Raw genomic sequence first — 19,853 nt, 5'->3', positions numbered from 1 at the left:
TCAAAAAGGATGTTGATAAATTGGAAAAGGTTCAGAAAAAGTCACAAGATCAACTCATGGTCTGGAAAACCTGCCTCACAGAGAGACACTGAAAAAGCACAAATTATTTAGCTTATAGAAGAGACAATTGAGAGGTGACATAGACTCAGCCTTTAAGGTCAGAAGGGGCTACTCTGATCATCTAGTCTGACCGCCTGCACACTGCTGTTACTGACATGTTGGGCCTACATCGGGAGGCAGTTTCTCATAGCAGAGGGCTCTTTAATCCAGCACCTAGACGTTGGAGCGAGACACATTCATACTGGAAGGCACAAGTTTTTAATGGTGATGCTAATTAATCATTGGAACAACTCACTTAAGGATGGGCTGGATTCTCCATCCCTTGAAGTATTTAAATCAAGTCTGGATGGCTTCTGCTACAATTAAGGCTTAAATCAGGGACACTCCATTTCCGGCACCACCTAAATCAAGACAGCCACCCTAAAACCAACTCAATCCAAAGCTTTAGAAACATGGACCTGCAAGCCAACTGAGCTCACCACCCCAGCTGAAAATGACAACAGGTGTGACAAACATGCAGGCCCCAGGAGGCATTTGTGTGGGGCCCACAGGTGTATTCAGATTCTCCTGACCCTCAGCTTACATTTAAAGGGTAAGTGGCTAAGCCTCATGGCTGTAGCCATAACCTTCCAAAAATGACCTGAGGGTAACCAGTGCTGCCTGAGTCCATCCCTCGGAGAGGGAGGAGCTGCCACAAGTGTGACTAACAGCGCCCTTGCCCTGAGTCTGCAGAGAGCCTGAGCCCATTGCTCTGTGCCGCAAACTCCCCTGGCCCTTATTAATCTGATTGGAGCCTCAGCTCTCCTGCCCCAGGCCGGTGCATCAGCTGTAATGGGGCAGGGTGGGCTTTGGGGTTTGAAGTGTCAGGGGGTAGCCGTGTTAGTCTGTATCCACAAAACAATGAGGGGGCCGGTGGCACCTTAAAGCCGAACAGATTGACTGGGGCATCGGCTTTTGTGGGTAAAACCCAGATCTTCAGGTACCCACGGAAGCTGATGCCCCAATCAATCTGTTCGGCTTTAAGGTGCCACCGGCCCCTGGCTGGTTTGGGGAGCGGGGGCTGCGGGGGGGGGGGGGGGTCTGGGGCAGAGGTGGGAAGGGGCGGGGCTGGGACAAGGCCCATTCCCTGCCCCCCCCATGGCCCGGCGGGCTGTCGCTCCTGCAGGGGGCGCTCTGTCCCCGCATGGGCCGGGCTCTATGGCAGCCGCCGTTCCATTCCCTCGATCCGCCAGCACTTGAGGTTTATGGGGAGCGGCCGCTCTAGCCCGTTCGCTCTATGGTATTTGCTGTTCTTTCTTCTAGCCCGACTTCCCCGACTCTATGGTGCAAGTGTGGCGTTGTAGGCAGTTCTCGTCCCTCCAGCCACTCATCTCTATGGTACGGATCGCCCGTGGGAGGCGCTCTGGCGTAGCCCCCTACCACTCTATGATATTTGCCACCCGCAGTTGTCGCCTCTCTATGGTAACTCTGCCCCGCAGGAGTCGTTCTAGGCAGGCGGACTCGGCCCCGCTGTGGCATCGCCACTAGCGGACGCCGCTCTACCCTCAGCCTAACTATCGTCTATGGTTTTACGCCGGAAGCCGAGTCGCTCTAGCCCGTAACCGCCTCCTCTCTATGGTGCTGTTGCGCAGCCGCTCTGGTCCCGCTCCCCGTGGGACGGGGTTTCCGGTTACTTCCCGGAAGCGGAAGCCTATGCGTGCGACGTAGGGACGGAGCACCCGGAAGCGGAAGTGACGAGACCAGGGCCTTGTCCCCTCTTCGCTGTAACGGAGACAGACTCGGAAGCTGCCGCTGCCGAGACCCGGGAGGAGCCAGAGTCGCCGGGCGGGATGGTGAGACTCGGTCCGGCTCCCGTTGGGCCCCGCCCCCGGTCTCCGCCCGGCCTGGTGCGGCTGGAGCTGGGCAGGGGTCCCCCCCCCCCCCCCCCGTGCTCATCTCCTTCCCCGCCGCGCGGCCAGTTCCGTCACTGGCTGGAGCTTTGGGTGGTAATGGGAACAGCCGCTTGCAGGGTGACAGCCTGACACCAGCGACAGCCCGACAGCCCCACGCAGGGCGACAGCCCGACACCTCTGCATAGGGTGACAGCCGTGACAGCCTGACACCAGCGACAGCCCGACAGCCCCACGCAAGGTGACAGCCCGACACCTCTGCATAGGGTGACAGCAGTGACAGCCTGACACCAGCGACAGCCCGACAGCCCCACGCAAGGTGACAGCCCGACACCTCTGCATAGGGTGACAGCCGTGACAGCCTGACACCAGCGACAGGCTGAGACTCACGTGCAGGGTGACAGCCTGACACCAGCGACAGCCCGACAGCCCCACGCAGGGTGACAGCCCGACACCTCTGCATAGGGTGACAGCAGTGACAGCCTGACACCAGCGACAGCCCGACAGCCCCACGCAGGGCGACAGCCCGACACCTCTGCATAGGGTGACAGCCGTGACAGCCTGACACCAGCGACAGCCCGACAGCCCCACGCAGGGCGACAGCCCGACACCTCTGCATAGGGTGACAGCCGTGACAGCCTGACACCAGCGACAGCCCGACAGCCCCACGCAGGGTGACAGCCCGACACCTCTGCATAGGGTGACAGCAGTGACAGCCTGACACCAGCGACAGCCCGACAGCCCCACGCAGGGCGACAGCCCGACACCTCTGCATAGGGTGACAGCCGTGACAGCCTGACACCAGCGACAGCCCGACAGCCCCACGCAAGGTGACAGCCCGACACCTCTGCATAGGGTGACAGCCGTGACAGCCTGACACCAGCGACAGCCTGACAGCCCCACGCAGGGTGACAGCCCGACACCTCTGCATAGGGTGACAGCCGTGACAGCCTGACAGCCCCACGCAGGGTGACAGCCCGACACCTCTGCGTAGGGTGACAGCAGTGACAGCCTGACACCAGCGACAGCCTGACAGCCCCACGCAGGGTGACAGCCCGACACCTCTGCATAGGGTGACAGCAGTGACAGCCTGACACCAGTGACGGGCTGAGACTCACGTGCAGGGTGACAGCCTGACACCACCTACAGGCTGACAGCCCCACGCAAGGTGACAGCCCGACACCTCTGCATAGGGTGACAGCAGTGACAGCCTGACACCAGCTACAGGCTGAGACTCACGTGCAGGGTGACAGCCTGATACTCGTGTGCAGGGTGACAGCAGTGACAGCCTGACACCAGCTACAGCCTGATGCTTGCGCGCAGGGGTGACAGCTTGACACCTGTTACAGCCGTGCCAGCCACATGCCAGGTGACAGCTGTGCACAGGGTGACAGCCTGTGACCTGAGCCAGACTGACAGGTGGGGAATGTGGGGACAAAGAGCAGTTCCCTCACCTGGCTGCAATTTGTTACCACGGCGTTGGCGCATCCATTTCCGTGATGTTGGCCAACCTAATAATTTCCAATTGTGACTTGTAGACAAGGTGTTAGCGAGCTCCCCTCTGACAGCTGGTGATGAGCTGGGAAGAGGAAAAGGCTTCAGGCCCAGATTGTATTTACACGAACACATCCACCCTGCCTAGGTATCCAGCAGACAGAGCTGTGCTGCCCAAGTGATCAAGCTTGTCTGGTGTTGGGTTACAAATCACTTTACTATTGAATGCAGGAGGCATTAAATGTTGTTATTGTAGGAGTAAAGGGCAGCAGAACTGTGCTTAGCCTGTCCTGATTGCGGAGGTTACCCTCAGTGCTTTATTTTGTGCCAGGGCTAAGCCCTGGCACCTCTAGACTTGGCAGTTCATAGCCCCAGGACCTCTGGGCTTGCCACATCAATGATTAATGTAAAAAACTTGCTGGAGCCCTGGCACTTAATTGTTGAACCCCAGCACCTCTTTCATTACAAATTAAGCATTGCTCACCATCAGCTGAACTGCACTCGGTAAGCAGGGGGTTTGGATGCCAGATCCCGGTGTAGAGAAAGGGTGGGGGACAGGTGTTTTGCTTGGTGGTGTCAACTCTACCTAAGAGTCACAGGTGCCATTTGATCTGCCCCCTCCCTGATTTAAGGATAGAGCTGATTAGGCTCCATAGAGGTTTTTTTTTTTTTAAGTGATCACTGATAATCTAAGGGCGTAGACTTGCTGCAGGGCAGCATTTCTGGGGAGGACCCTGCCCAGGCTGCACTAGCAGTGAGGTTCCCCACTGAGAGTTGGTGGAACCTCAAGAGACCAACTTGCAGAGGTCACGGTGGCAGGTGGCAGCAGAGTGAATGGTGGCATGACAAACAACAGCGTCCAGAGCGAGCAGCCGGAGCAAGTGGCGAGCGGCTGGAGGAACGAACAAGTTCCCCCTCCCCCCCCGCAGGGAGGGAGGTGAACTCACACAAAAGCACCTCTGAACTCTGTCTCTCCACTGACCAAGGACTACTAATATGAGTGGGGTGCGGTGGAGGGAGAAGGGAGGGGTACATTAAAGGAACATTTGTTTGTTGGGCTACATTTTAGTGACTTTGCTCCCAAATGCTAGATTTGTGACTGGGAAACAAATATAAATATACATTTCCTAGTAGGCCAAGATTTTTAAAATGCATTATTTGCCAAGGTAATTATCTCACATTGTTGCTATCTTGAGAGATCACTATATTGGGGAATTTTAGTACTAAACATTTGTATTGTTATATTATAATTCATTTTTACATAAGAACGGTCAGACCGATTGTCCATCTAGCCCAGTATCCTGTTGTCTGACAGTGACCGATGCCAGGTGCCCCAGAGGGAATGAACTGAACAAGTAATCATCCAGTGATCCATCCCGTCATCCACTCCCAGCTTCTGGCGCGCATAGACTAGGGACATTCAGAGAATGGTGTTGCATTCCCGCCCATCCTGGCTAATAGCCATTAATGCACTTAAGTATCAGAGGGGTAGCCGTGTTAGTCTGGATCTGTAAAAGCAGCAAAGCGTCCTGTGGCACCTTATAGACTAACAGAAGTTTTGGAGCATGAGCTTTCGTGGGTGAATACCCACTTCGTCGGATACATGTATCCGACGAAGTGGGTATTCACCCACGAAAGCTCATGCTCCAAAACTTCTGTTAGTCTATAAGGTGCCACAGGACGCTTTGCTGCTTTTATTGATGGACTTGTCCTCCAGGAACTTATCTAGTTCTTTTTTGAACATGCTTATAGTTTTGGCCTTCACAGCATCCTCTGACAAAGAGTTTGAAAGGTTAATTGTGCATTGTGTGAGGAAATACTTCCTTGTGTGTGTTTGTTTTAAACCTGCTGCCTATTAATGTAATTGGGTGACCCCTAGGTCTTGTGTTATTTGAAGGGCTAAATAACATTTCCTTGTTCACTTTCTCCACACCAGTCAAGATTTTATAGACCTCTATCATAGCCACACTTAGTCATCTCTTTTCCAAGCTGAAAAGTCCCAGTTTTATTAATCTCTCCTCATATGGAATCTATTCCATACCCCTAATCATTTCAGTTCTTCTCTGTACCTTCTCCAGTTCCAATATATCTTTTTTGACATGGGGCAACCAGAACTGCATGCAGTATTCAAGATGTGGGCATACCGTGGATTAATATATTAAAAGTGGAGGATCTTGGTTTGCCAAACTGATCAGCAAAGCCAATGCTGACAACCTACATGAAAAGGCTGCAAAACACCAGGCCTCTGGACTGCGTCGACATGCTGAAAGCCTTGTAAGCCAGTCACTGTCACAGCCAATTGTAGAAGAACTTAATGAGGCTGTTAAGAATTCTGGAGACAAAGCACAGTTTTGAGAACAAATGTGACCGTCGCAACAATCATACCACAGCCTGCAAGCAGGAGTCCAATGTTAAGTTCATTTTCTGTTGTTAATCCTGAAGTTGGACTCTGGTTCCGAACAAGACCAGCAGATGTTCGCTGTCTTTCTGCAAGAAACTCAACTGGCTGGTTAGAAGCATGTGGTGCAGCAGTGAAAGGTTCAGCAGTTGAAAAAGTGAAGAACTCTCACTGCATTCAGAAAATGTGCATACATGGCCGATGAATGAATCGATGCATATGGGCATCAAGTATTAAGTCATTGTGATTATTTTCATGTCAGTAGCAGGCCAACAGCTGCATTTCCAGATGTTCAGCTTATAGAAGACACATCAGCTGCATCTCTGACAACCCACGTCTTAGAAGAGTTAATTGCTTGTAAATTGAACCCTGAAGAGATGGCTGCTTGTGCATTCAATGGAGCTGCAAACTTCTCTGGAAGACATAGTGGAGTATAAGCTTTGCTCAGAGAAAAGTTGTAACCCTAATCTCTCCTATACACACTGCAGAGACCATCTTCTCCAACTAGCACTAGTATGAGCTGCAGAATCTTCAAAAGATATTTAAAAAGCCATCAATTTAATGTCTTCATTATACTCTTTTTTTTTTCTTTTTCCCAGCAAGGGTCCAGAAGGACTGAATGTCTTGGAAAAAATATAAGATACAATGTGACTGAAGTTCAAATTAATCCAACCTGGGAAAACCTGCTGGCTTTCTCATGAGCGATCTTTGGCTGTTGTCTTAAAATTACTGCAACCATTATTACTGGCTTTGGAAAGTATCTACCGAGATAGTAGCCTCACTATTTAGATCTGTCCTGAGTTTACAGAAGACTATCACCATTCTCTCTCTTTTAAGTCTACTGTTGAAACCACTTGGGTCATTAAACAATGCCATCCAGGCATCTGCTACAACAGTAGTAGATCACTGTCCAGCAATAGATACTACACTTGGATCAATCAAAGAGAGAGCCATTGAAAATGTACTGGAAGAAGCGAAGACTTCAGTCCAGAAGTTGACTAATGAAGGCACTTGTATTGAATCCTTAAGTGAAGAAGACAAGAAGTGTTTAAGACAGCTGAAAAAGTACACAGACTTGATTCTTACAAATCTACAACAGTGACTTCTGGATTGTACTCAACCTCCATGTAGCTTTTACAGATGCCTGTTTTATAAAACACCGATCATTGAGTGAAGTGAGACACTACCAAAAATGGGGCTGTCAGGTGATCAGGACAGAGCAGAGAATTTGAACATAGAGTGGAATATCATACGATGAACGAACAAAGATTTGACTTCAACTTTTTCTTTTTCATCATTAGTGGTTCGACCCAATCTTTTGTGCTATGTTTCCTGGGTGAAAGAAGTGAGAATTCATCTCTTGCTACTCCCAGTCTCAACAGCTACAGTTGAGTGTTCTTTTTCCTCACTGAATAGAATTTTGTGTTCTGAAAGAAGTTGCGTTCTGCATGATCATGAGCATACCTGAAGGACTGGAAGTACTGGACACATGAGAAGCCACCAAAAAATGAACACAGTGCATTTGAGAAGTTCATTAACAGCGATGTGCAAAATTACAAGAAGAAACCAAGAAGGATGTAGTTGTTGTGCTTCATAGTAGACTTGAATAGCCAACTTTAATTTGTGTGATGATTTTAAAACACGAGTTAAATCTAATAAAATGGTTGTGAAACATTTTTCAGTTTTTACTATGGTGCCATACAGCCCACCTTCACCCACACGGTCTAACCTGTTGTCAGCCCTCACTCCGCTATACATTCGAACACCCCCACTTCATTTCAATTCCCAGGGAAAACTCTGGAGCTGGGGGCCTGGCTGGGGCAGGAGCCCAGAGGAAGGAGGTTTTGGTGGGGATGGGGGTGGGGGCCTGGCTGGGGCAGGAGCTTGAAGGAAGAAGGTTTGGGGCAACTGAGGGGCGCTGAAAGGGAGGCTAAGCCTGGGCGTAAAGGGAAATGGGGAGACAGGGTGCCCCCCCACCTCTTCCTTCCCATGGTGCTGTGCCTCCCAGTGTTACACCCTGGAGCCACCTTCTCCCTCTTGCCACCTGGGCGTCTCCCCAGCAACTCCCCTAGGCACCTCCTTGCCCATGGCTTCTCCTTTCATTGCACCTTCTTCCCAGGGGAATCCCCCAGCCCATCTTCCCCTCCTGGGGTTCATGCCCGCTTGGGGCAGTGCCCTGGGTGCAGTGCCCTCCCACGTACTCCCCCAGCCCAGCACCGTGCTCCCCAGGGTATCTCTAGGGGCTCTCCCCAGCCCCTTTGCATCCCCCACCCTGAGGTCTCTGCGCTGTGCCCTCTTCCCACCCTAGAGTTCCACCCCCAACAGGATCTTCTGTCACCTTTGCTCAGCTTCCCGGCCATGTGGTGTGTCCTGGGGCTATTTCTTTTCTCTCTGGAGCTGTGCCCCCTTTACCCATCGCTTCCTGGTGTACCCCCAAAGTCCCCCTCTGGAGCTGTGCTCCCCTGGGCTTACCCCACAGTGCTGCATTCCCTGCTTGTCTTCTCACTCTCTCTTTCCCCCACTCTCCCAGGTGAGCACGACAGTAGCAGCAGCAGCAGCCTCCTGGTGGTCAGGATCCTGGCGCCCAGCCCCTCCCGGGGCCCCTGTCTCCTGGACAGCGGCAGCAGCATGAACGGCAGCGTGGCGCCACCGGGGGTGGTGGAGGCAGCGGCACCGCTGCCCTCACCCGGCTGGCGGGATTTCTGCGAGGCCCATGCCCGGGCAGCCGCCCTGGACTTCGCACGGCGTTTCCGTGCCTTCCTGAGCGAGAACCCCCAGTTTGCAGCACCGGGGGCCGAGGCTGCCTTCTCCCGCCGCTTCGCGGAGCACTTCGTGGAACACTTTGAGGCCGAGGTGAGCCGGGCCTGTGCCGGTGACTCACCCCCCCGCTGCGACATCGCTCCCTTCACTGGCGCCCATCATTGCCCCGGGGGTGCCTCCTCCTCCTCCACCCGCGACCTCTCCGAGACCTGCAGTGACTCCTCGGTGGCCTCTCCAGTGGAGCCGCAGCCCGGCCTGGCCTCAGGGTTGTCCAGCAGCCAGTCTCGTAGCTCTGAGGACGTCTCAGCCTCTGCCGCGACTGCCAGCACGAAGCCTAAGCTCAAGAAGCGCTTCTCCCTGCGCAACGTCAGTCGCAGCGTGCGGGGCAGCATGCGAGGCATCCTGCAGTGGAAGAGCTCAGCCGAGTCCCCCACCGAGGAGGAGGCTGGCGGGGCCAACACCAATTCCAACTCCTCGGGGGGCGGGGCCGCAGACTCCCTGCCCACCGAGCGCTGGACACACAAGTTCGAGAGGCTGCGGCTCAGCAAGGCGCCTGCCCCCAAAGTGGAACTGTCCAGTGTGCGCCGGGAGGGGCTGCTCAATTATATCGTGGCTGATGACAGCGGAGGGGGGGGTGGCAGCCGGGCCCGATGGCAGAAATGCCGGCTGCTGCTGCGGAAGGCAGGCAAGGGAGAGGGCGAGGGCTACCTGCTGGAGTTCTACATCCCCCCCAAGGTGAGGGGCAGTGGGAGTTGTGCCCCATCCTGGGGGGCAGCCACCCACCTGATGGGATTCCTCATGGGGGGCTGCTATAGGGATTAGCCGGGGGGAGCCTCAAGTCTGGAGTGGCAGAGGGCTGCGGTTCAGGATTGAGGAGCATTGCTAGAGCTGTGCGTGTTGTGACAGGCGAGGTGGAATGAAAGGTGTTCTGGAGACAGGGCTTCTGGGTACCTTGCCTGGCTTTGGGAGGAGAGTGGGGGTTTATCAGGGTACAGAGGTGGATCTTAACCTTTCCAGACTACTGTACCCCTTTCAGGAGTCTGATTTGTCTTGTGTACCCCAAGTTCTATCTGTCTTAAAAACTACTAGGCTCTAAAATCAGACCTAAAAATACAAGAGTGTCCCAGCACATCAGTTATGAACAATGGCTGATTTTCTCATTTTTACCATGTAATTATAAAATAAATCAGTTGGAATATAAATATTGTACTTACATTTCAATGTATAGTCATAGAGCAGTATAAACACATCATTGGCTGTATGAAATTTTAGTTTGTACTAGGGCTGTCAAATGATTTTAAAAATTGCGATTAATCATGAGATTAAAAATTCATCGTGGTTAATTGCTATTTTAATCGCACTGATAAACAATCATAGAATACCATTTAAATATTTTTGGATGTTTTCTACATTTTCAAATATATTGATTTCAATGACAACAGAGAATACAAAGTGTACAGTGCTCACTTTATATTATTATTTTTTATTACAAATATTTGCACTGTAAAAAAGATAAGATAATATTTTTCAATTCAGCTCATACAAGTCCTGTAGTGCAATCTCTTTATCGTGACAGGGCAACTTATGAATGTAGAATAGTTTTTTTGTTTTGTTTTTTTTACATAACTGCACTCAAAAATAAAGCAATGTAAAACTTTAGAGCCTACAAGTTCACTACTTCTTGTTCAGCCAATCGCTAAGAGAAACAAGTTTGTTTACATTTACAGAAGATACTGCTGCCCACTTCTTATTTACAATGTCACGTGAAAGTGAAAACAGGCGTTCTCATGGCACTGTTGTTGCTGGCGTTGCAAGGTATTTATGTGCTAAGTATGCTAAACATTCATATGCCCTTTCATGCTTCGGCCACCATTCCAGAGAACATGGTTCCATGCTGATGGTGGGTTTTGTGGTATAACAATCCAAAGCAGTGCAGACCAACACGCGTTCATTTTCATCATCTGAGTCAAATGCCACCAACAGAAGGATGATTTTTTTGTGGGGGGTGGTTCAGGTTCTATAGTTTCCAAATCGGAGTTTTGCTCTTTTAAGACTTCTGAAAGCATGTTCCACACCTCGTCCCTCTCAGATTTTGGAAGGCACTTCAGGCTCTTAAACCTGGTGTCAAATGCTGCAGCTGTCTTTAGAAATCTCACATTGGTACCTTCTTTGCATTTTGTCAAATCTTCAGTGAAAGTGTTCTTAAAACAAACAACGTGCTGGGTCATCATCCAAGACTGCGATAACATTAAATATATGGCAGAACACAGGTAAAACCACAGAGCAAGAGACATACAATTCTCCCCCAAGGAGTTCAGTCACAAATTTAATTAATGTGTTATTTTTTGAACGAGCATCGTCAGTATGGAAGCATGTCTTCTGGAATGGTGGCCAAAACATGAAGGGGCATATGAACGTTTAGCATATCTGGTACGTAAATACTTTGCAATGCCAGCTACAAAAGTACCATCTGAACGCCTGTTCTCACTGTCTGGCGACGTAACTAAGCGGGCAGCATCTCCTGTAAATGTAAACAAACTTGTTTGTCTTAGCGATTGGCTGAACAAGGAGTAGGACTGAGTGGACTTGTAGGCTCTAAAGTTTTACATTGTTTTGTTTTTGAATGCAGTTATGTAACAATCTACATTTATCAGTTGCACTTTCACGATAAAAGAGATTACACTACAGTACTTGTATGAGATGAATTAAAAATACTATTTTGTTTTTTTACAGTGCAAATATTTGTAATAAAATATATAAAGTGAGCAGTGTATGCTTTGTGTTCTGTGTTGTAACTGAAATCAATTTATTTGAAAAGATAGAAAAAACATCCAAAAATATTTATAATAAATGTAAATTGGTATTCTCTTATTCTTTAACAGTGCAATTAAAACTGTGATTAATCACAATTGATTTTTTTAATGAATTTGTTTTGAGTTAATCGCTTGAATTAACTGCAATTCATTGACAGCCCTAGTTTGTACTGACTTGGCTAGTGCTTTTTATGTAGCCTGTTGTAAAACTAGGCAGGTGCCTAGATGAGTTGATGTACCCCCTGGAAGACTTCTGCCTATCCCCAGAGGTACACATACCCCTGTTTGAGATCCGCAGGGGTAGGAGAGTCAGGTTGGACTCCTGAATTTCCTGATCTGGCTGTGCACTCTTGACAAAGTCCCTTCCCTGGGCTGCACCCTCAGTGTAATAGGTCAGTAATGACCCCTGTCCCATCGCACTCGGCCTGACGCAGTCCTGTGTGGGGAGGGGAATGAATGGCCCGGCCCAGGGCTGGGTTGATTGTGGGTCCCGTCTCACCTTGCTGTCTTCACCTGCCCTCAGTCCACCAAGGCCCGGGTCAGCATCCTCTGCTCAGCGGTGACAGATGTGCGCACTACCACGCCGCTGGAGATGCCTGACAAGGAAAACACCTTTGTCTTAAAGGTGGGTGTGGGGGACTGGGAGAGGCTGTGGGGGGAATTGCTCATGGGGGGGGGAGAGAATCAGCGCACACCCCTTCCTTGCACCGCTGCTGCTCTCGTGGATTAGGCACAGGGCTGGGACCAAGCGGGTGGAGCCATCTGAGGGCTGTGACACCCCCCCCTCTGTGGGGGAGCAGGGAGGAGGGGACCATCCCCCAGTGCTGAGGGTCTGAGCAGGAAGCCCCAGCTGTGGGGCCAGGCTGTGGAGATGTTCTGTGGGGGAGGGGTGTAAGAAGGTTCTGGGAGGTTGGGGGTGGCCCCACAGGCGTGTGCAGAAGGAGTTCTGGAAGATGTCCTGCCGTACCGGTCGGGGAGGGGAGGAGCGGGGTGGGAGCACCTGAGGCTGGAGTGGCAGAAAAGGGGTGCCGAAGGGCTGGGGGATTGGGATGCTAGCGGGGTGCGCACCATGTGGGGTGGGGACGGGGGTGCGGGGGGCACTGGTGCTGACCCGGTGTACCTGGCAGATGGAGAACTCTCTCGAGTACATCCTGGAGACGGTCGATTCGCTGCAGATGAGGTCGTGGCTGGCCGACATCCAGGACTGCATGAGCCCGGGGTGAAGTGAGCCAGCGTCTGGCCCCGACCGTAGCTCTGACATCTCCCCATCACGGCAACAGGGCTCCGGGTCCCCTGCGCCACCAGCTCCTCCACCCCCTGCGTTGCCCTGGCGTCCTGCCCTGGGCCTGTGCTCAGTGCAGGGTTTCCTAGGCGGGGGAGTCAGGCAGCATCCCCGGGGGTGGGGGTGTCCTTTACCTGTGAATCATGCCGGTGTCCCTGCAGGGAGAACGTGGGCAGCACGGACCTGCCCTGCCTCAACCACTCGGAGAGCATGCCAAGCCGTGAGCTGCCCCTGGTGCCCAGCGAGAGCAACGAGCAGCTCTCCCAGGGTGAGTGTCAGCAGAGACCACCGGTCCTGCCAGCCCCCCGAACCACCCCATAAGCCATCTTCCCCCATAACCAAATCCTCAACCTCTCCGTCCCATACCCTCCCCAGCCCTGCCTCTTCTCCCCCTGAAACCAGCACCCCATAGCTGGCCCCCCTGCCCTGCATCCCCCTTTACCAGGGGCCTGTAGCCAGCCCCCCAACACTTGTCGCCTCTGTGCCTCCCAAGCCCTGCCTCCTCCCATACCATAGGTGGATGGCATGCTCCCAGCCCTCTCTGGCTCTGTCACAGGTTCCACAGGATCGGTGCTATGGCCCCAGCTTTGGAACAGTCTCTCGGAGGACCTCTTCAGTGAGCCAGACCCCCTGGGGTCTCTCTTCTTCCTGGACAAGCCATGTGGCTTCACTGCCTGCTTAGATGGACCTCTGGGCTGCAGCCTCCAGCTTCCCCTGTGAGCTCTGCCCAGCGAGTCCCGCTGAGCCAGTCTCTGGCAGAGACATGCCCATGCTGCCGGGACGGTGCCCCTCGCCCAGCGTGGCAGGGACAGTCCCACAGCGCTGGCGTGCAGTGGGGTGTGTTAGTCAGCTGGCCACGGCACAGGGAGCCCTTAGGGTAGCGCAGAGGGGTTCAGGTTCCAGCCCCAGTCCATTCTGCTCAGCCCAGAGCCCCGCCAGGCTGTGGGGAGCCCCTTGGGGCAGGCTCTCCTCATCTGTCTGATCTTCTTTGTCAGGCTCCCAGGGTGTGGTCTGCTGGAGGCAGTCAGGGTACTTACCCTCCCTTCCCCCTGCCCCCAGTCCTTTGTTCCCAAGCTGGGGAGATGCAGCTCAGCCTCCTGCTAAGCGGTGGGTGTGGCATTCCCTGGACCGGACTGCCATGTCCCCTTAGCTCTCCAGCCTGGGGTGCCTTGGACACTGCTGTACTGTCGCACCAGGCTGCTCACGTGCAGCCACTAGCATGGAAAACCACTCCCAGATGTTTACATGAATGCTTTCCTAGCCAGCCATGAGTCGATACAGGGTGGCACCCGCATATCCCCTGTCCCAGCTCTGCCCCCCCCCCCCAGTGTGCGTCTTACACTGCTCAATAGCCCGCTGGACAATACAAGCTCATAGATGGTTGAACATCCCAACAAAGGGTAACGTTTATGCACCAGCCTTTGTTGTCTCAAGTAGAGGTTTCTTAAACACTTCAATTGAACCAGCTGGTTTAGCGGAAAACAATAAACCAAGTTTATTAACTGGATAAAGACCCAGTTAAGTGACGATAAGGGTAAAGGCATAAAATACAGAATTGGTTACAAAAGAAAAAAAAAACAAAACCACTAGCTATTTCCTAAACTTTACCAAGCTCAATAAGATTTGAAGCAAACATCATTCTCTCCACACCAGTTGCTGCAGGCAATTCTCAGTTCATAGGCTGTCTCTCCTTTCAGCCTGGGACCACTCCCCTTAGTTTCAGTACCCGGCAGTGTCTTCACTGATGTTTTACTATGAGGACGAGAAGCTGTAAGGAGGAGAGGGAGGAGAGTGGCTAGAGGCGTTTCCCTCTCTTTGATACCCCTAACCCTTCTGTGCTGGACAAAACCTTGCTGGGTCATAGGGGGCCGACGGTTCCATGGTACGTCAGCTCAGATGAAATTGTAACATTTCCTGTTTACAAAGTACCCTGCTGGTGGAATCTCTGATTAAGCAGGCAGTGATCTTCTTAACCCCTAGCTGTACATGCCTTTGTCTCTGAGAAATTGGCTTATGGTGTTATGCAGGAATCACACCTATTTCACTAAACAATCATACGTTTAAATACCTCATCATTTGATATGAAGTGCTTATTACACACATTTCAATTGGGGCAGTGATGTTCAGCTAGAGTATGAGTTTTCAAATGATACCTCACAAGGCACATTCTGTACCAAATATATCGTAGCCATATAAAAGTGAGGTGACCATGGAGGTGCAGGGTGTCACAGCAGGGAAGTTGGTATGTCTCTGGGTTTCGATGGTCGCTAGTATTGGATTTGTAATTATTTTCTGAAGAGCTCCACTGTATATGGGACCTAAGGGTCCAGACAACTAGGCGAACACCCACACCTGGTGATCATAGCCTAGGCAAGAGCACACACACCTCGTTCTCCCCGGTCTGAGCGCAACAGTGCAGCACAAAGAAGGGAAACTCTGGCGCACACACACACCAGCCTGGATAATAAATTGTTACAAATACTTTGTCTCTTTTGTGGTTAACCTGCCATACCAGCACCCTAACTACATAGATGGTCCCAAACCCCGCTTTCACCTCCCTCAGGTACCAGCTCCCCCATAGCTGGCCCCCCCAACCCCGCTTCCCCTACCCAGGTACCAGCTCCCCATAGCTAGCCCCCCAACCACGCTTCCAATCCGCCCTAGGTAAACAGAACCCAATAGCTGGCCCCACCCACTCCTTCCTCGAGGACAGCACCCGTCAGCTCTGTCTTCTCCCCTACACCTGCCACAACTAGATACCTTGCCTGTCTCTCCATACCCAGCGTCCCTTCTCCCCGAGCCTGGTTACATACTTTCACTACTTGGCTCCTGTCTCTTCTTCCATCCACTGCTTTTCTTGTTTACAGATGTTTTGACTGTGGTGCCTGTGATACCAGCACAGCCAATAGCTGGCATGGGCTTCCTGTAGATGAGGGGCAGTGCATGGAGGAATCGTTACCCCCTCGGGCCCAGGGGATCTCGATGCAGCCATGGGCTGATGGTGTCTTATGCAGGGAGTGGTGGCAGCGATTAGTAGATGAGGTGACAAGAACGTTAGAGGAATAACTGTAGGAGAGAAGAGGGAGCTTGAGGAGATGGGTACATGGGGTAGATGGTGGAATAGGAGAATGTGCTGCCTTGGGCCAGTGGAGAGGAATGCCACGCCACTGGATCACACTGTGTTCAGGAATTGGGTGCTTTCAGAGAAAACTAGACCAGCTGGACCTGTTGAGGGGGAGCATGAGCCACACCACATGGGATGGCCTCAGCATGAGCCAACCCTGAACTGGGTCTGTCCCAACGCCCTCAGCTCTGTGGGGATTGGTAATTTCATCTGCATCTGTCCCCCAGGTGCATATGGGGGTCTGTCTGAGCGCCCCTCAGCTTCCATCTCCCCAGCTCCATCTCCATTGCTGCTTCCCACTTCAACTCCATGGAGCTGCTGCCTCCGGAGCTGCCCCCCCGGATCCCCATCGATGAGGCAGCTGAGCGGCTGCAGGGTCCCTACCCCCCTGGCCTGCTGCACACGCCCTTCCCCGACACTCCTGACGCCACAGGTCTGGAGCAGAGGAGTCCATGCGGGGGTTGGGGGAGGGAGTAATGAGTAATGGGGAGTTCGGGGGGGACCATGTAGCCAGAGATGGGCAGTTTCCAGGAGGTGTGTGTCGGGAGCAGGACCCAAAGTGGAAAAGAGATTTTTGTGGGAAGCAAAGGGGTAATTGGGAAGGGAATGAGGGGGAGGTCTCTGGTGAGGGGGGTGCTTGGGGGACTGGGGATACCAGGTCTGCAGGAGGGGCATGCTGGGGGGTGTGTTCAGGGGAGGGGGAAACGGGACGGGGGCTGAGTGGAGAGCAGGTGGGGGGGATGTGCCGGGGGACGGGGGCTGAGCGGGAGTTGGTCGCGGGGGCGTGCTGGGGACAAGGGCTGAGGGGGGAGCAGGTTGGGGAGAAGGGACAGGGGCCGAGGGGGAGCAGGTCTGCGCGAGGACGTGCCAGGGACAAGTGCCGAGTGGGGAGCAGGTCGAGGGACGTGCCGGGACAAGTGCCGAGGGGGGAGCAGGTCGCGAGGACGTGCCGGGGACAAGGGCCGGGGGGGAGCGGGTCGGGGAGAAGGACGGGGGCCGAGGGGGGAGCGGGGTCGGGGGATGTGCCGGGGACAAGGGCCGAGTGGGGAGCGGGTGCGGGGACGTGCCGGGGACAAGGGCCGAGGGGGTAGCGGGTCGCGAGGACGTGCCGGGGACAAGGGCCGAGGGGGGAGCAGGTCGGGGAGAAGGGACGGGGGCCGAGGGGGGAGCGAGTTGCGAGGACGTGCCGGGGACAAGGGCCGAGGGGGGAGCAGGTCGAGGGGACGTGCCGGGGACAAGGGCCGAGGGGGGAGCGGGTCGCGAGGCCGTGCCAGGACAAGGGCCGAGGGGGGAGCAGGTCGGGGAGGGAGGGACGGGGCCGAGGGGGGAGCGGGTCGCGAGGACGTGCCGGGGACAAGGGCCGAGGGGGGAGCGGGTCGCGAGGACGTGCCGGGGACAAGGGCCGAGGGGGGAGCGGGTCGAGGGGAGACGTGCCGGGGACAAGGGCCCGAGGGGGGAGCGGGTCGCGAGGACGTGCCAGGGACAAGAGCCCGAGGGGGGAGCAGGTCGGGGAGAAGGGACGGGGGCCGCGGGGGGAGCGGGTCGCGAGGACGTGCCGGGGACAAGGGCCGAGGGGGGAGCGGGTCGGGGAGCAGAGACGGGGGCCGAGGGGGGAGCGGGGTCGCGAGGACGTGCCGGGGACAAGGGCCGAGGGGGGAGCGGGTGGAGGGGACGTGCATGGGACAAGGGCCGAGTGGGGAGCGGGTCGAGGGGACGTGCCGGGGACAAGGGCCGAGTGGGGAGCGGGTCGAGGGGACGTGCCTGGGACGGGGGCTGAGCGGGGAGTTGGTCGCGGGGGCGTGCTGGGGACAAGGGCTGAGTGGGGGCGGGTCACGGGGGCGTGCCGGGGACAAGGGCCGAGTGGGGAGCGGGTCGAGGGGACGTGCCGGGGACAAGGGCCGAGGGGGGAGCGGGTCGAGGGGACGTGCTGGGGACAAGGGAGCCGAGGGGGGAGAGGGTCGCGGGGGACGTGCCGGGGACGGGGGCTGAGCGGGGAGCGGGTCGAGGGGACGTGCTGGGGACAAGGGCGAGGGGGGAGCGGGTCGCGGGACGTGCCGGGGACAAGGGCCGAGTGGGAGCAGGTTGGGGAGAAGGGACGGGGACAAGGGCGAGGGGGGAGCGGGTCGCAGGACGTGCCGGGGACAAGGGCCGAGGGGGGAGCGGGTCGGGGAGAAGAGACGGGGCCGAGGGGGGAGCGGGTCGGAGGACGTGCCGGGGACAAGGGCCGAGGGGGAGCGGGTCGCGGGGGCGTGCTGGGGACAAGGGCCGAGTGGTGGAGCGGGTCGAGGGGACGTGCCGGGGACAAGGGCCGTGTGGGGAGCAGGTCGCGTGGACGGGCCGGGGGCGGGGGCCGAGGGGGGAGCGGGTCGCGGAGACATGCCGGGGCAGGGGCTGAGCGGGAAGCAGGTTGGCGGGGGGGGGGACGTGCTGGGGACAAGGGCGAGGGGGGAGCAGGTCGCGGGGGCGTGCTGGGGACAAGGGCGAGGGGGGAGCGGGTCGCGGGGGCGTGCTGGGGACAAGGGCGAGGGGTGAGCGGGTCGCGGGACGCGAGTGCCGGGGACAAGGGCCGAGTGGGGAGCAGGTTGGGGAGAAGGGACGGGGACAAGGCCGAGGGGGAGCGGGTCGCGGGGACGTGCCGGGGGCAGGGGCCGAGGGGAGCAGGTTGGGAGAAGGGACGGGGACAAGGGCCGAGGGGGCAGCAGGTCGCGGAGACATGCTGGGGGCAGGGGCTGAGCGGGAAGCAGGTTGGTGGGGGGGGGGGGGGGCGTGCTAGAGGCATGCCCCCCGTGTGCTGTTTCACACCCCTTTCCCGTGTCAGGCTCGTTCCTGTTCCAGGGGGAGCCGGACCCCGGCGGGGGCGACCCAGGCATCCTCTCTCCGAGTACCCCTGGTTCCACGGCACCTTGTCCCGGCTGAAGGCCGCCCAGCTGGTCCTGGCTGGCGGCCCAGCAGCCATGGTGTCTTCCTGGTGCGACAGAGCGAGACCCGGCGTGGGGAGTACGTGCTGACCTTCAATTTCCAGGGCAAGGCCAAGGTGAGTGCCCGAGCCCATGGACCCATCCCCAGAGAAGGGCCAGGAGTCCTGGGGCCGCAGAGCCTGGGGCCAGGGTCTGACCTGCTTCTCCCTTCCCCCCACCAGCACCTGCGCCTGTCGCTGAATGAGGACGGGCAGTGCCGCGTGCAGCACCTCTGGTTCCACCATCTTCGACATGCTGGAGCACTTCCGAGTGCACCCCACCCCGCTGGAGTCGGGCGGCTCCAGCGACGTCACCCTGGTTAGCTACGTGGTGGCCTCGCAGCGGCTGCATGGTGAGAGCGTGGGGGCCCTTGCTGCACTGGGGGTGCGGGGCGGCAGCCCCGGGCACAGTGGGGTGGGTGTGCCGGCGCCCGGGAGGGCACATCAGCTGCAGTTCCATCGGCGGCTCACAGCTCATTCATAACTGGCTGGAGGAGGCGGGTGGCTGGAGGCTCCCTGTCTGCCTGCTCCCCTGTGGGATCTGGCGGGAGGGGAGCCATGGGGCTGGCTGTCCCCCCTCTGTCCGTCTGTCTGTCTGCGTGGCTGGGTCTCCATGCCATGGGGGTTCCCATCCGGCTGTCTGGGAGTGTCTGTCAGGGGAGGGGCATTTCCAAGCCCCAGGCTGGTGGTTCCCCATCTGGCTGGGGGGAAGGAGTTTGTGTCTTGCTGCCAGGAGAGGAAGCTTGCGTGAGGTTGGGGGGGAGGCTGTGTCTACCTGGGGCTGGGGGAATGTGTGGAGGGAGGCGGGCGTGTGTGTCCGACTCACAGCGGGGAGGGGCGTGTGGCATGCCTCTGGCTCAGGGCACTGCCTGTGTCAGGCTCTGGGCGGCGTGTGCACGTGTCTGGGGGGGGGGGCAGAGGGAGGTGGGCTCACCGTCTGGCGTGGAGTGCGGTGGGAGTGCATGGGTCCAGCTGGGGGTGGGGACGGAGGTGGGGGTGGCAGGCATACGGCTCGAGGTGGGCGCAGTGCGTGTAGGGTCCGGGGGGGAGGGAGGGAGGTGCAAGGAGAAGGTGGGC

The 19,853-nt window shown here is 55.9% G+C and overlaps 1 pseudogene; it reads left to right on the top strand.

The window, feature by feature from the left end:
* Positions 1–1,744: 1,744 nt before the first annotated feature.
* On the top strand, positions 1,745–19,260 carry LOC123369156 (annotated as a pseudogene).
* Positions 19,261–19,853: the final 593 nt, after the last annotated feature.

The sequence above is a fragment of the Mauremys mutica genome, chromosome 4, assembly GCF_020497125.1.
Source record: "Mauremys mutica isolate MM-2020 ecotype Southern chromosome 4, ASM2049712v1, whole genome shotgun sequence".
NCBI lineage: Eukaryota > Metazoa > Chordata > Testudines > Geoemydidae > Mauremys > Mauremys mutica.
This window is presented reverse-complemented; position numbering and strand designations above follow the sequence as displayed.